This window comes from Chamaea fasciata, unplaced genomic scaffold (genome assembly GCF_029207755.1).
Source record: "Chamaea fasciata isolate MVZ Bird 193981 ecotype frontalis unplaced genomic scaffold, bChaFas1.0.hap1 SCAF_2, whole genome shotgun sequence".
NCBI lineage: Eukaryota > Metazoa > Chordata > Aves > Passeriformes > Sylviidae > Chamaea > Chamaea fasciata.
This window is the reverse complement of record NW_027094087.1, coordinates 34,107,053-34,120,103: the sequence shown is the minus strand read 5'-3', so window position 1 is coordinate 34,120,103 and position 13,051 is coordinate 34,107,053.

Genomic DNA, 13,051 nt, shown 5'->3' with positions numbered 1-13,051 from the left:
TGTAGCAAAGGTGCTGATGGGCCCATTAACAGAAGATAATCCAGAGTGGGGGAGGCAGGGAGCACTGCCTCACCTGGTTTCAACAGTTCATGAAGATGGTCATGGAATATACTTCAACCTAGGACAGGCTGGTTTAAAAAGTCTCACTTCATAAGCCCCCCCATGATGCCGGAAGGCCACAGTGGGGTTTCCCTTCAAGCCTCTTCCCGGCTGAATGTGCCCAACTCTCTCAGCCTTAGTAGGAGAGGTGCCCCAGCCCTTTGATGGTCTTTGTGGCATTCCCTGGACTTGCTCCAACAGGCCCACATCCTTCTTGTGTTAAGGTCCCCAGAGCTGTACACAGCACTCCGGGTGGGATCTCACCAGAACAGAGCAGAGGGGCAGAATCCCTCCCCTCGCCCTGCTGCCCATGCTGCTTTTGCTGTAGCTTAGGACACAATTGGGTCTCTGAGTGTGAACACACACTGCCAGATTGTGTTCCGCTTTTCATACGTGAGAGCCCCCAAGTCTTGCTCCTCAGAGCTGCTCTCAGTAAATTCCTCTCCCGGTCTGTGCTCATATATGGGGATTGCCCCACCAGATGCAGCCCCCTGCATTTGTTGGACTTCATGATGTTCTCATGAGCCCATGAATCAACAGCTCCTGTGTTGCTGAGATACAGACATTAGAAACAAAGCCCAACAATAGCAACAAAGAGCTGTCACTAAGGGAGAAGAGCCGCAGATCCGCGTCCTCTCTGCAGGGATGTTTTTGTTCAACGCTAACAGTGTCACACACAGGCTGAGGATGGCAAATGCTCCTTGAGCAGCACACAGTTCTTTCCATCCACAAAAGCTTCCCTGGCGGCGCAGAGAGGCTGACTGACCCAGGGTGCTGATTTTCTACTTCAGACAAACAGTGAGATGGCAAACTGGGTGTTTGGAAGCTGTGATTTCTGTCAGCCAGAAACAGCAGCTGAACTCGGTACGTTTCAGCAATACAGAGAGCTGCTCCAGGCCTCAGGACTCCCCATTTGCCATAGGAGGGCAGCAGCCTACAGCCGGATGGGCTGGCGACGGGACTGTCTGTTCTGATCAGTTCACCCTTCTGCTCTGTTTTATTCCCATTTATACACTTTCAGTGGAAAACAGCCATTGCTATGCTCTCAACTGGCTATTCTACGTCTTTTGCATGCACACATCTCTCTCAGTCCATTTGTCTGGGTGAGGGTCTGCAGCATGGATTACTTTCATGCTGCCATACTCTGCAAGGATGCTGTAGGGTAGAAGGTTCTTCTCTGAAACAGAAAATAGGGAAGGTGAGTGGATGTGGACCCCCAAGAGGAAAGTGTTGAAGCCAGTGAGATGGTTGAAAGGAGGGAAAATAACAAGACACATCATCTTCCTGGTGTTGGGACTATCCATCTATCATCTCTGCCTCAGCATCCACCAGCACACCTCCCTCCCAGCTCTGTTCTGCTTCGCCTCATGGGGTAAGAGGGGAGTATTGCCGGGAGGCAGAACTGGCTCTGATTCCTCTCTAACCACACAATGGTGAGACGAAGCCAAAGTATAAGATACAGATTGGGAGGCAAAGGTGAGCGAGATTCAACAGCCTGGAGTGGGACAGAAGACAACTTGCATCTAAAGATAGTTGCTATTAATTGTAATGTTGTCCTCTAATTGTTTCAGCACTTGTTGGGATTGTATATATTTAGGAACATGAGACCTCCACAGTGTCTCTTACTCAGGTCAGTGTCTTGTGCTCTGACTCTCTTCTGCATTACAAAGCTGGGCTATGCCACTGCTGGCTACTCAGTGGGCTCTTGTGCTTCAGCATCATGCTAGCAAACATCTCTCAGGATTTCACTCTCATTTGCCGAAGGCACCTTGCAGGCAGGAGGTTTTTAACCAGCAGCTCTCCAGAGTTGCTTAATCTCTTTATGGGAAACCCAGAGAGAAGGGCTGGTACATTCTTCCTAGTTTTAAACTGGCTAGGGTTTAGGAGCTTAACTGTGCGTCACAAACATGTGGAGACAAAGAGCAGGGAGCAGGCGAATAATTCCAGTGGGGATCAACAACAACAGTACAATAGATTCTGCATTCCTCATACAAAAGAATTCACTGAGGCATGCATCCTGGAAAGCTTCCTTCCTCCTAAGGTACCTATCACAGTTTGCTTTCCATCTAGATAAGCACATCTGCAGCAAATTAGATTACCTTCCAAATAAACATGCAGGGTGGAGCATGGGAGCCTGGGGTAGGATAGGTCAGTGCTCTGCATGATTAATTTACTTACATCAGGCTCAGATAAATCTTACCAAATTAAATTTAGATGGACTGTGGGCTGTGGACAGACAGACTTGAAAGCTGTGGTTGACATGAGGTTGATTTTCATCCCTGTTGGTGTCTTGAGACCCCTGTGGGAAGGAATAATAGGGGATTGATCACAGATGTATTTGATTAAGTCTTATCTAAGTCAGTGAGGTGGCTGCAGTCTATGGAACCATGCTGCCTAGTATCAGCAGAGGCTACTGCTTGTTCTTTGTAATCTTGTAGTACTGAGAAACCCAAACCCTGCATCAGCATGTCACTGTTGTGAAATCTCAGTAGGTAGATTCTGCGTGCAGACAAAGCCAATACAATTGTAGTGTGGAAATTAGTTAGGGAAAAAAAGACTTTAGTGCTCGTTGCCTGATGCTCCTCCTGCCCATCTTTCTGAATTACTCTCTCCCTGCCCTTCACAGAACTGCCATCTACCACCTGTGTGATCCTTCAGTGGTCGTGTGCACCCCTCAAGCCCGCCCACATATTGCATCTTTCCCTAGATGCTGTGGTGTTTTATGGGCTCACTGAGCTACAGATGACTGACCCTGACATTCCCAGTCTAGATCACTCCAGAAATCCAGATGGATTCTGCTCCCTTGTAATCTGATGATGTTAAAGTACACTGTGCAGCAGTGTCCAACAAAGCCTTCTACTTCTGTGGATCACATGCAGGGCCATCAAACCAGTGTTCTTGGATGGGTTCTTTGTAACAGTGGGTTTCCTTGCAGTCCATGCATGTGGACTTCTAGATTTGAGGTGGGCACATTGTTCCACTTCTTCATCCTGTGATTGTGAAGGAGGAAGCACAGGCTGGCATGGTATGCCCTGGATCCCCCTTTCCCTCTGGCAGGACAGAGACAACTCTGTGGGGCATCTCTGGCAGCTGAGACCTGACCGTTGGTCAGGGGGAGGAGGGGAAGTTGTCTTTGAATCCCAGGAGCCATTGGAACAGTCACTCTGCAGTTAGTGGTTCGAGGTCTGTCCAGTGCATCAGCCCCATGGTGTTGGCACACAACAGTGGTGAGTTACGCACACCTTCTGCACATGGACTGGGTGCAGTCCCACCACCTCTCTTTCCCTCAAGTATTGGATGCCTTCTGCAGTGGTGGTTCTCTTGCTCAGGCATCATACCAAGTCATCCTTGAGGGAGTAGCTGCCTTTCATTGTCAATAGGAATTATGTCCAAAGGCTTCCCTTTGTCAGTCTGTGTGTCTCTGCTTAGGGATCCCAGCTGCCTGGCTTGCTGGCTAACTGCTGACAGCAGACCCAGTATCCTGACATTGGAGCAACCAGGCAGCAATCCCCTCACCTGGCTTATGGCTGTAATTTTTCCACAGATCTTGCAGCTCCTTTAAAACTTGGGGTTTATGGCCTGAGTGATTTCCACCTCCTTGGTGACTTTGTCACTCCCTCATCCTGCCTCCTCTGATGGCTGTGGAGGAATAGGTGGTCTGAGGCTCAGTAGGCACAGAACAAGCCCAAAAACTTTGCCAAAACTCATTGGGTCTCATTGGGTTAGGCAAGGCACCTTCCTCCAAGCAGTGAGCTAATTCAACAGGCTTATGTGCCTGTTCAAGTGTACAGTCTCAGGCTGTCAAAGGTGATAACTGCTCTAGGCACCTTCCCAGATCCTCCCACAACCCCTGCCAGCACTGACTGGCCACCTTGGTGCACATTTCTTTGTCACCTCACCAATAAGCTGTTTACTCTTGTGCCAGGACCAAGCCAGGTTTTGCAACAGCAATCCAACAATGGTAGAGAACATGATCAAACAATATATATGATGATGTACAAGGAACTTGGGAGCCCATGCAGAAGATCCGGACACATGCATCCCAGAGGAGCAGAGGATCCATCCCAGAGGAGCAGAAAGAGGTGTAATCCCTAGTGCTTCCTGCAAGGGAGCTCACACAGCACAAGAGGAACATCAGTGCCACGGCTGTACGCCAGCCCTGGCACACGGCCATTGCCTTTTTCAAAAGGTGTCCAGGCACACTGAAGTAAAGCAATAAGCACCACAGCAAACAGCAGAAACAGCCTTGGACTGTAATATACAATAAAGAATACAAGCTGCATGTCCAGCGCAGGACCTGCCAGTTAACAACCCTAACTGCTGACAGAATGCTTAAATTGAACCTGTTATCTCAGGCCCCGTGCTGTGCTTGGAGCAGACTGTTGTGGGTTAACCCTGGCTAACAGACACCCAGTGTCTGTCAGCTCACTGACTCTCCTCCCTCATAGGGTGGGGAGAAAACAGAAAGAAGGTGAGGAGACTTGTGGTTTAAGCTAGTGATAGTTTAATGGGGAGAGCAAAAGCTGCATGCACAGCAAAGCAGGGGGAAAAAAAGGAATTTATTACTACTTCCCACTGGCAGGCAAATGTTTTGCTGCTTCTTGGCAAGGAGGACTCAGCTTTAGTTGGGAAGACAAATGCCGTAACCACAAACATAGCTTCACAAAATCACAGAATCACAAAATCACAGACTGTCTTGGGTTGGGAGGGGCCTCAAAGACCATCTAGTTCCAACCCCCTGCCATGGGCAGGGACACCTTCCACTGGAGCAGGTTGCTCAGAGCCCCATCAAGCCTGGCCTTGAAAATTTCCAGGGATGAGGCAACCTGTTCCAGTGCCTCACCACCCTCACAGTGAAGAATTTCTTCTTAACATGCTCTGCTCTTCCTCCTTCCTCTGAGCTTTTACTGCTAAGCATGATGTCATATGGTATGGAATATCCCTTTTGTCAGCTAGAATCAACTGTCCTGGCTGGGTCCCCTTTCAACCCTTTGCCAACCCCCAGCCAACGTGTCGGGTGAGGTGAGCAGAGGAGGAAAGAGAGGAAACCACAGATGCTTTTTAAGCTCTGTGCAGCAACAGCCAAAACACTGTTGTGTTACCAACACCATTTCAGCCACAGCTTCAAAGCAGAGCTCCACACAGGCTGTTAGGAAAAAACTGTAACTCCATCCCAGCCAGGCCCAGTACACTTGTCTAGCAAAGATCCTGAAGGACACAGCTGTACTGGAGAATCTGGCACAACTTCATAAACAAGTTCATAAAAGTCACTGTGATCTTATTTACAAGTTATTGTGGAAATGGCTGACAACTCCCAGGGAGACAATTTTTCACATCTCCTGATGTTGCTCAGAAATTCTGATGGAGTCCAAAATGCTCTGCCTTAGATTGCACGGTAGGGTTTTAGTGTTTTGAGACCACACAGACATTGATGCATTGCCATGTAGGCATGAACAGCACCCACCCAACCCCAGTGCTCTGTATCATGGGAACAGCTTGCAGACCATTGTTTTCACAGATCTTCTTGCTTGAATAGGTTATACAAGAACTAAGAGCTTTTCGCAAAGTGATTGAGTGTTTATGAGCCGGGAAACAGAGCAAATATATTTCTTTGCAGGTTAATGCAAATCCAGCTGGGATATTAAAAAATTTAACAGATGAGCTTCAGAAAGGTACACTGCTTGCTTCAAGACAAGTGGAGACATGGCAACATCTCCACTTAGAGCTCCTTCTCACGCAGAGGGTACTGTCATCCTGGCTTGGCAAGGTTGTGTCAAGGGAGACATGTCACTGTAGCAGCTGCTCATTTCTCGATGCTCATTTCATCCATCTGCCCTGCAACCCATCGTGCTGTTAACTACATTTGCCTGTAAGGACATTTGTCTTCTCAGCAATTCTGTAATGGTTAGACACGCTACAGCCAACTGCTAAATGCCACAAACCGTCAGAAATGACTGCAGAGTCATATGGGCCGTTGCATAATGGAGTTAGATGAGGTCATTTTTCTCCCCTGTTCCAGGTACTGCAGTTTACACTGAGGAGCTCTGACATCTCACACAAACCTTAATTAAACAGGAAGTGTCTAAACTGCCAAAGAGCCCACACCTGACTTGCAGTCCCCAGGAGGCACTTTTGCTCAGTAGGTAGCTGAATGACAGAGTTTCTGAGTTTACAATATACACACACACACACACACACACACACACTTTTAGGTTAATTTGGTTCCCATTAGCATGGCTATAAATTAGGAGTGAGTTTACTGCAAAACTATCAGACACATTTGGTAGCAACCTCCAAAATGTTTTATGCTAGTTGAAATTCAGTGAAAAACAAATCTCCGCTGATGCCATTTAAGTTCTGATTGTTCCTCCCAACAAGAAACTTGTCCCCTCTTTTGGTACCATGCATGAATGAAAGTTCTTTTGTTCCTGGTCACAAGCTCACAAACCAGGTGAACAAAGGCTTTTTGCACTGATGACCTCCAGCTTGGTTTGCTACAGGGATTGTAAATGGGGATGAATAAACAAATGCTACAGATTTGGATTTTATTCTACTAAAGAAGCAGAAATTCCTCACTCCGAAGTGATGCTGATTCCTCAGCAATCAATCCAGCTTAAGGCTGTAGTTCTCCTTTTCAGTAGATTTACTGACTTTAGGTAACAAATATGCAGAATATGGAATTAATTTCCCTGACAAGGTTGTTATGCTGTTTCTCATACTAAGGGCAGTAAGTTTGTCCCATCAAAGGGTAAGATTTATAGGAGCAAGTTATAAGTCTTTTTCGTAACCAGGTTTTGGCTATTTCAGCTTCCCTATCTGGGCCAAATAGAAGTTTGGATATTAGAGATTCAAATGTACAGTCATCTGACCTTTCCACTTTGCAATCTCAACTCCTTCTAAAATGAAAAAAAACTTACAGGTTTTGGAGTTGTGGAAGAGCTTGAAGCTATGAAACACCTAGTAACTGCTGTCTCCATTTACAGGTTTCATAAAGAAGTTATTCTGAGAGAGGTTCACAACTAATTTCTGTCAACACTGCCTATGTATGGCCAAAGACACGAGGAGAACATCCAGCCATGAAGAAACGGCCTCTCAGCCACCAGTTCAAGGTCAGAGCTGCATCAGAGGTTCAGACTCTCTTGAGATACCTCTTTTCCCCAAAATGAAATTATTCTCAGTATCTACAGGTAATGTGCAAAACTGACATCTCTCCTACCTCCATAAGACAAATCTAATTAGGACTTACATAAGATGTTCAAGGTGTTCATCATTGCAAATAATGGAGTTGAGGCTGGATGGGGCTTTGAGCAACCTGGTCTAATGAAAAGTGTCCCTGCCCATGGCAGAGGATTTGGACTAGGTGATCTTTAAAGGTCTTTTCAACTGAAATAATTTTGCATTTTAATGATAAACCTCTCAGGTTTGATGTGCCAAGAGGATTACTTCTGAATAAATATTTTGTAGATCATCAGTTCTAGTGTACATGGGGAAATGTGATGCTCAACACCAGAAGTGAAAAAGATCGTATAGGGGGTTGCCAAGAGAAAGCTGATTTGGGGCAGGCTTTAGGTGGAGTTCAGACTCCTTTGCATAAAACCAGATTTTTTGGCATGGCTCTATGAAATAGATGAGGTCTTTTGTTGGGAGTGGAATGGAAATGCTGCCGGCTTGTACCATTCACAGAGAGAACAACTGAGAAACAAGGGCACGGCTCCGCCCAGAGGTCTGTAGTTGCTCTGCAGCAAAAATGAGAGTAGCACAGAGGCATTTTGGTCCTGTGCCGGAGTCTAGTAATTTCATGGTGTAATAGCTTTTTCCTTACTACTGTTTGATCATTTGGGCTGAAGTATTCAAAGTTGGAAAATCTGCTCATGGCTGAATTTGAAAACTTAAGGCAGAATGGTCCAGATCTTTCTGAACATGGGAATTTTGGCAGAGCATTTACTTGGGTCAAATCCTTTGCTTTTTCCTTCAGGTTTTATAAGAAGGAATTTAGAAGAATCTACAAATTCATTACAGTTCTACAAGTGGAGGGGTTAACCCACGCTTCTGTGAACCACGGAGATACAGACCTAAGCACTGAATGATCACAGGTCTTTCGGAAAATACCATGTGATCTTGTTCGGAGCTGACTCATAACATTCACAGCATGAGCAGGTTAACCTTAAATCTGGCATTATGGTACTTGCATATGCTTGAATTTGCAGGTTTAATAGCCTGTGTGTAACATATATTTATCTGTGTCTGTGTCTATACACACAGTATATGTGTTTAAGCTTTGCTATGGAAAAACAGCCAACCTCTTTCAGCAGCAACTGGGAATTACACAGAACAGTGAAATAAAGCTGTGGAAAGGATTGTTTTGATCTTAGATGTTATTTCTGTTCTGATTTCTCTTTCCTTTTCTTTCTTTGCCTTAATCAAAAACTATTAACCCAAGATCATACCTCAGAGCTAAAGCAAGCCCGTGGGGGATTTCTGAAATGTTCAAAAGGAGTGCAAAGAAGCAATTTTGCTTTATTTTGCTGTGATTGTAGATATTCTGTGCCAGGTCCGGTCCCTCCTGTAGGCTCAGAAAAATTACTTAAATAGTCCTAATTGATGAGCACCAATTAACAGGCATAGGTAAACTAGCATTAGTGTGCCAACCTCTCCATGCATGAGATGAATCACCCCCTGGAACAGACCCAGCCTAGAAATTGTGCTGCTCTGAGCATTGTAATAAAATTATTTGAGTTTCCACATTCTAAAGTGACTCTTCATCTCAGTGCTGATATGTGGACATGGCTAGCAGCAACAATCTTGGTTGTAATAGGATTAAATTAAAGAGTAATAGGATTAAGTTAAGGAATGGAAAATGAAGCTTCCATAATAAATTTCCTGATGATGAGACTCAACCTGACAAGTCAAGCTTATCACCTGACACTGAATCACTTAGGAAATATACAGTGCAGAAATTTCATAAGAGAAGGGATTAAATGTAATGCCTCTTCTCCATCTCAGAGTTTTATGATTTCTATCTTCTCTGCAGGGTCATGTAATTTAGTATGAAGAAAACAATTAAAAAGAACAAAAACCTGTGCAAGTTTACTTTTATAAATCACCCCCCTGGAGAAAAAGTGGGCCTCTTCTGTTGTTCACTCTGAACAAAATGATCATGAGTTGAAAGAGAGGCTGGAGCAAAGCATGGTCCAGATGTTCATATGAATCCCTCATATTTGCAGAGGAAGAGGTCCTAGACTCCTGAGTATTTTAGGCTATTCTATAAACCTGCTTTCAACTTTGGCAAATCCTTCTTACTTATTTTAAATGCTTTTGGAATACCTTTAGTTATTTGCAAGTTGCTTCCTTGAAAACTGGAAAGGGATGGTGCGTGGAGGATTCAGCTGACAAAAAAAGTCTTTTAAAGGCTTTAAAACTGACTGTTCTCATATTCCTGAGAGACAGTGTTTTGTTACTATTTGCATTACAGATGTTCCTATAGCTGACAAAATACTTAGTCAGGAAAAGGTTAATCTGGGTCTAGGATTGTGAGTCCTAAACCAGAATTGTACCCAGCTGGCAGTACATGGGATATTTCCCTCCTGTTTGCCAACTTTATCCATGGAGGAGCTAAAGATTAGGCTTGCAGACTTCTTTTTGTCCGCAGAAATGCCTGGAGAGCAAGATAAAATACTGGGAACATCCTCACTTACTCACCATACTGTCTGCTTTGCATATGGACAGGTTGCCTGCCTGTATCCCACATAAAGCCTGGGACACTTGGGGGCACCTAAGTGTGAGAAAGGATGACCATGAGCCTTCACGTAAGTAGACCAGGCTAAAGCTTTTATTTTTTTTTTTCAGAATGTTCTCAAAACTGGTACCTGAGAGTGAATTTCATATTGAAGCAGTTTGGATTCAAGAAGAGTGTGGGCTGAGGTGATCAGTAAGGCACAGATTGGATGGTTATGTGGCTTGAACTCCTAAGACCTGTACCAATATCTTAACCAGAGATCCTATTTCCCTTTTGAATAAGTGGGATTTTATTCACCAGGGCCAAGAATCACTTTCTTCAGTGGCAGGTGTATGAGTTGAAGCTACTACAGCTTTTGTTAGCTTAAAGTTATGATTTTTTGTTTCCTTGAAATTGGGTTGGTGATGCAAAGGAGCATAGAGTAAAAACAGATACAGCTTACTTCTCTACTTTCTCTCTCTTTTTGTGAGGAAGTGAAGGGTCTCTCCTTTTGTAGGTTGAAATTGTCACCTGCCTTTTTCAGGAAGCCTTTTCACACTGGGGACATTAGGGCAGGCACGTGGACATTGTTGTTTCTAGGAATGCATTTCTGAGGCTGGACACGATGGCTACTTCCTTGTCTTTGGGCAGATCAGCCACCAGACAGGCCAGCTCTGACTGGGATCAGCAACAGCAAGGGGGCAGCTTTGGGAGACAGTGAGCAATTCAAAAGGATGTGGAACTTCCTGCTGCTGTTGTACAGTCAGACATTTCTTCGTCTGCTCCTGTTAGGCATAGGTAATAGGTTTGAATAGTAGATGTAACATGGGCGAAACTGGTTAAAAACTTCCATTTTTCCCATGAATCTGTCTGAAAAAATTCGGAAGTGTTTCCTAGCCAAGGAGTTTCTGGTACCTTCTGGTCTCTAAGAGTACATCAGCAGAGCCCTGTCTGCTTGAGAAACAGACCTAATGTTATTTGAATTTGTATCAACCAAAGAGCAATTATGAGTGTTCTGGTTTGACAGATATAAAGTCCAGGTAGGTAACGGGCTTGAATTGGAGAACTGTAAATGTTGCATCATAAAACAATTTCCTAAGTCACTGATAGCAAATAAATTTGAACAGCTTCTTTATGCTGCCAAGCAAATCCACAAAGGTAACATGGCAAGGCAGTGGAGCAAGAGAAAAATCAATTTTCATTTAGCTCTGGTGGGAGTTAACTGGAGTGTGAAAATTTGGTGGTCAATTCCTGCTATAGAAGGAAACTCTTCTCATTGTCCTGAAGGGCAGAATTGTGGAAGCAGCTGGTTTCTGTATTCACAGCCTAAGTGAAAAATCACTAAAATTAATTTATTTGGGTTTGATTGAGAGCAAAAAGACAAACAACAGCCTAACAGTAAAACCAAACAGCTTTCGTATCAATTGGAGCAGTTAAATTTTTTTTTAACAGGTGACAAAATACATTTAGGAGTGGGCTAAGAAACTTTGTTTCTGTAAAATAAATTCCAAGTGTTCCATTAAAAAAAAAAAAGGTGGAAACAGGATTTGACACTTTTAGTTGCTGAGAACATCTGATTTTGCAATTTGTGCCAAACTTTCTGATCAAAACATTTCATGCCACTCTGCTCAAGAAAGTCTGTAGTGGAGCTGCAGGCTGCACAGGGACAGGTTTCTGTATGTCAGAGCAGGGACTGCTAAACAATCCTTCCACTTCACATGACAGAAAAGAAAATTTCCATGAAAGTGGAAGCAGCAGCAGAGAGGAGACAGACCTATATAAGATGAATGACCACTGGCAACATGGTGATTTTTTTGTGACGTGGGTAGTCATGAAGAGCAAGTCTGTCCCCGGATTGTCAGATCTTGCCTGTGTGTTTAAAGTGAGCTGATGTGAATGGAGGGGCTCTCCTGGGTGTGGAGAGCTGTGGCTTGTGCTGTGCTGCATGTTCAGCAGGTGTGGTGCTGCATGAACCCCTACCATGTGAGCCAGGTGACTGCAGTGGAGGGCTCTGCCAGTCCTCTGCCTGTGTGGTTGACAAGGGCTTTTCCTTCCAATGGGCAGGACTTCACTGTATTTCAGGAGGTTGCTGTTGTTGCCTTCCTCCAGCCTGTTTAGGTGCTTCAGAACAGCAGTCCTCCTTCATTTTGATTTTGTCCCCAGTGTGGTGGAAAGAGAAGGCAGATGAAGAAATAGAGATGGTGGTGTTTCTGTTTCACCCTTTTGTTTCTTGAGCTGCAAAGACACCTTTCTTTTGGGGACAAAATCAAGAAGCATTTACCAAAAAAGTGTGATTCAGGTGAAAACTGATCAGTAAGCTCCACTTGAGTAAGTAGGCAGCAATAAATCTATGGACAGGAAAAAAAGGATGCAAAATTTAAAAAAGCCTTCATGGAATGTAAACCAGTGTGATGAGATCGATGTTCCTGGTGCTCTTTGATACAGAATCACATTGAGGTGGTCAAACAAGTAAAGGCAGGGAGTTCTGACTGTAAAAAGCCATAAGCCTAGCTAATTTTAACAGCCTAACATAAGCATACAATTGCTCTTCTGTGAAGATACCCTGGTGCCTACTAATCATCTCATTCTCGGGATGTCTGAACTCAGGCAGCTGCTGCTCCAAACTGGCTGTGAAATGGGCAGTGTCTAGAACGAATGGAACTTAGTCACACTTGATGAGATAAATAATAGCATAACAGCTTTCTGCTCCTAAAATGGGAAAGACTGGCATTTTGCAGTAGGGAATGTGTTGCATCTTTTTTCCAATGCCATCACTCTGTGACGAATGAGTGCAAACTTGTTATGAATCAGTAATATTCATTCACAAAGGGTTCCAATCCAGGTGTTACTGCATATGAGGGGAGAAAATACCATGCTCCTTGAAGAGATCTACGTCTTTCCATTGGAACAATGTGTTACCAAACAAGAGCTCTTCCCTATTCCCATGAGCTCAGACCTACTTTTATCAAGATAAATAACAAAATGAAAATTTTTAGACTTCAAAAGGGACAGGCAGGCTCAGGTATTTCAAATATTTGGTGGCTTAGAACAGTTAGAATTATTTCTGAATGGAGCTGGGCATAGTAAACCATACCTTTTAATGTAGAATTAATCTGCTCAGAAGACTTGAGCACAGGAGCAGTGTGTCTGGCTCAGAAAGGATAGCCAGGCTCTCCTCACATCCCAGCACAACAGTCTGGCTTCTGCTGCACAGTTGTGCTCCCTGCTTCCCTGCAC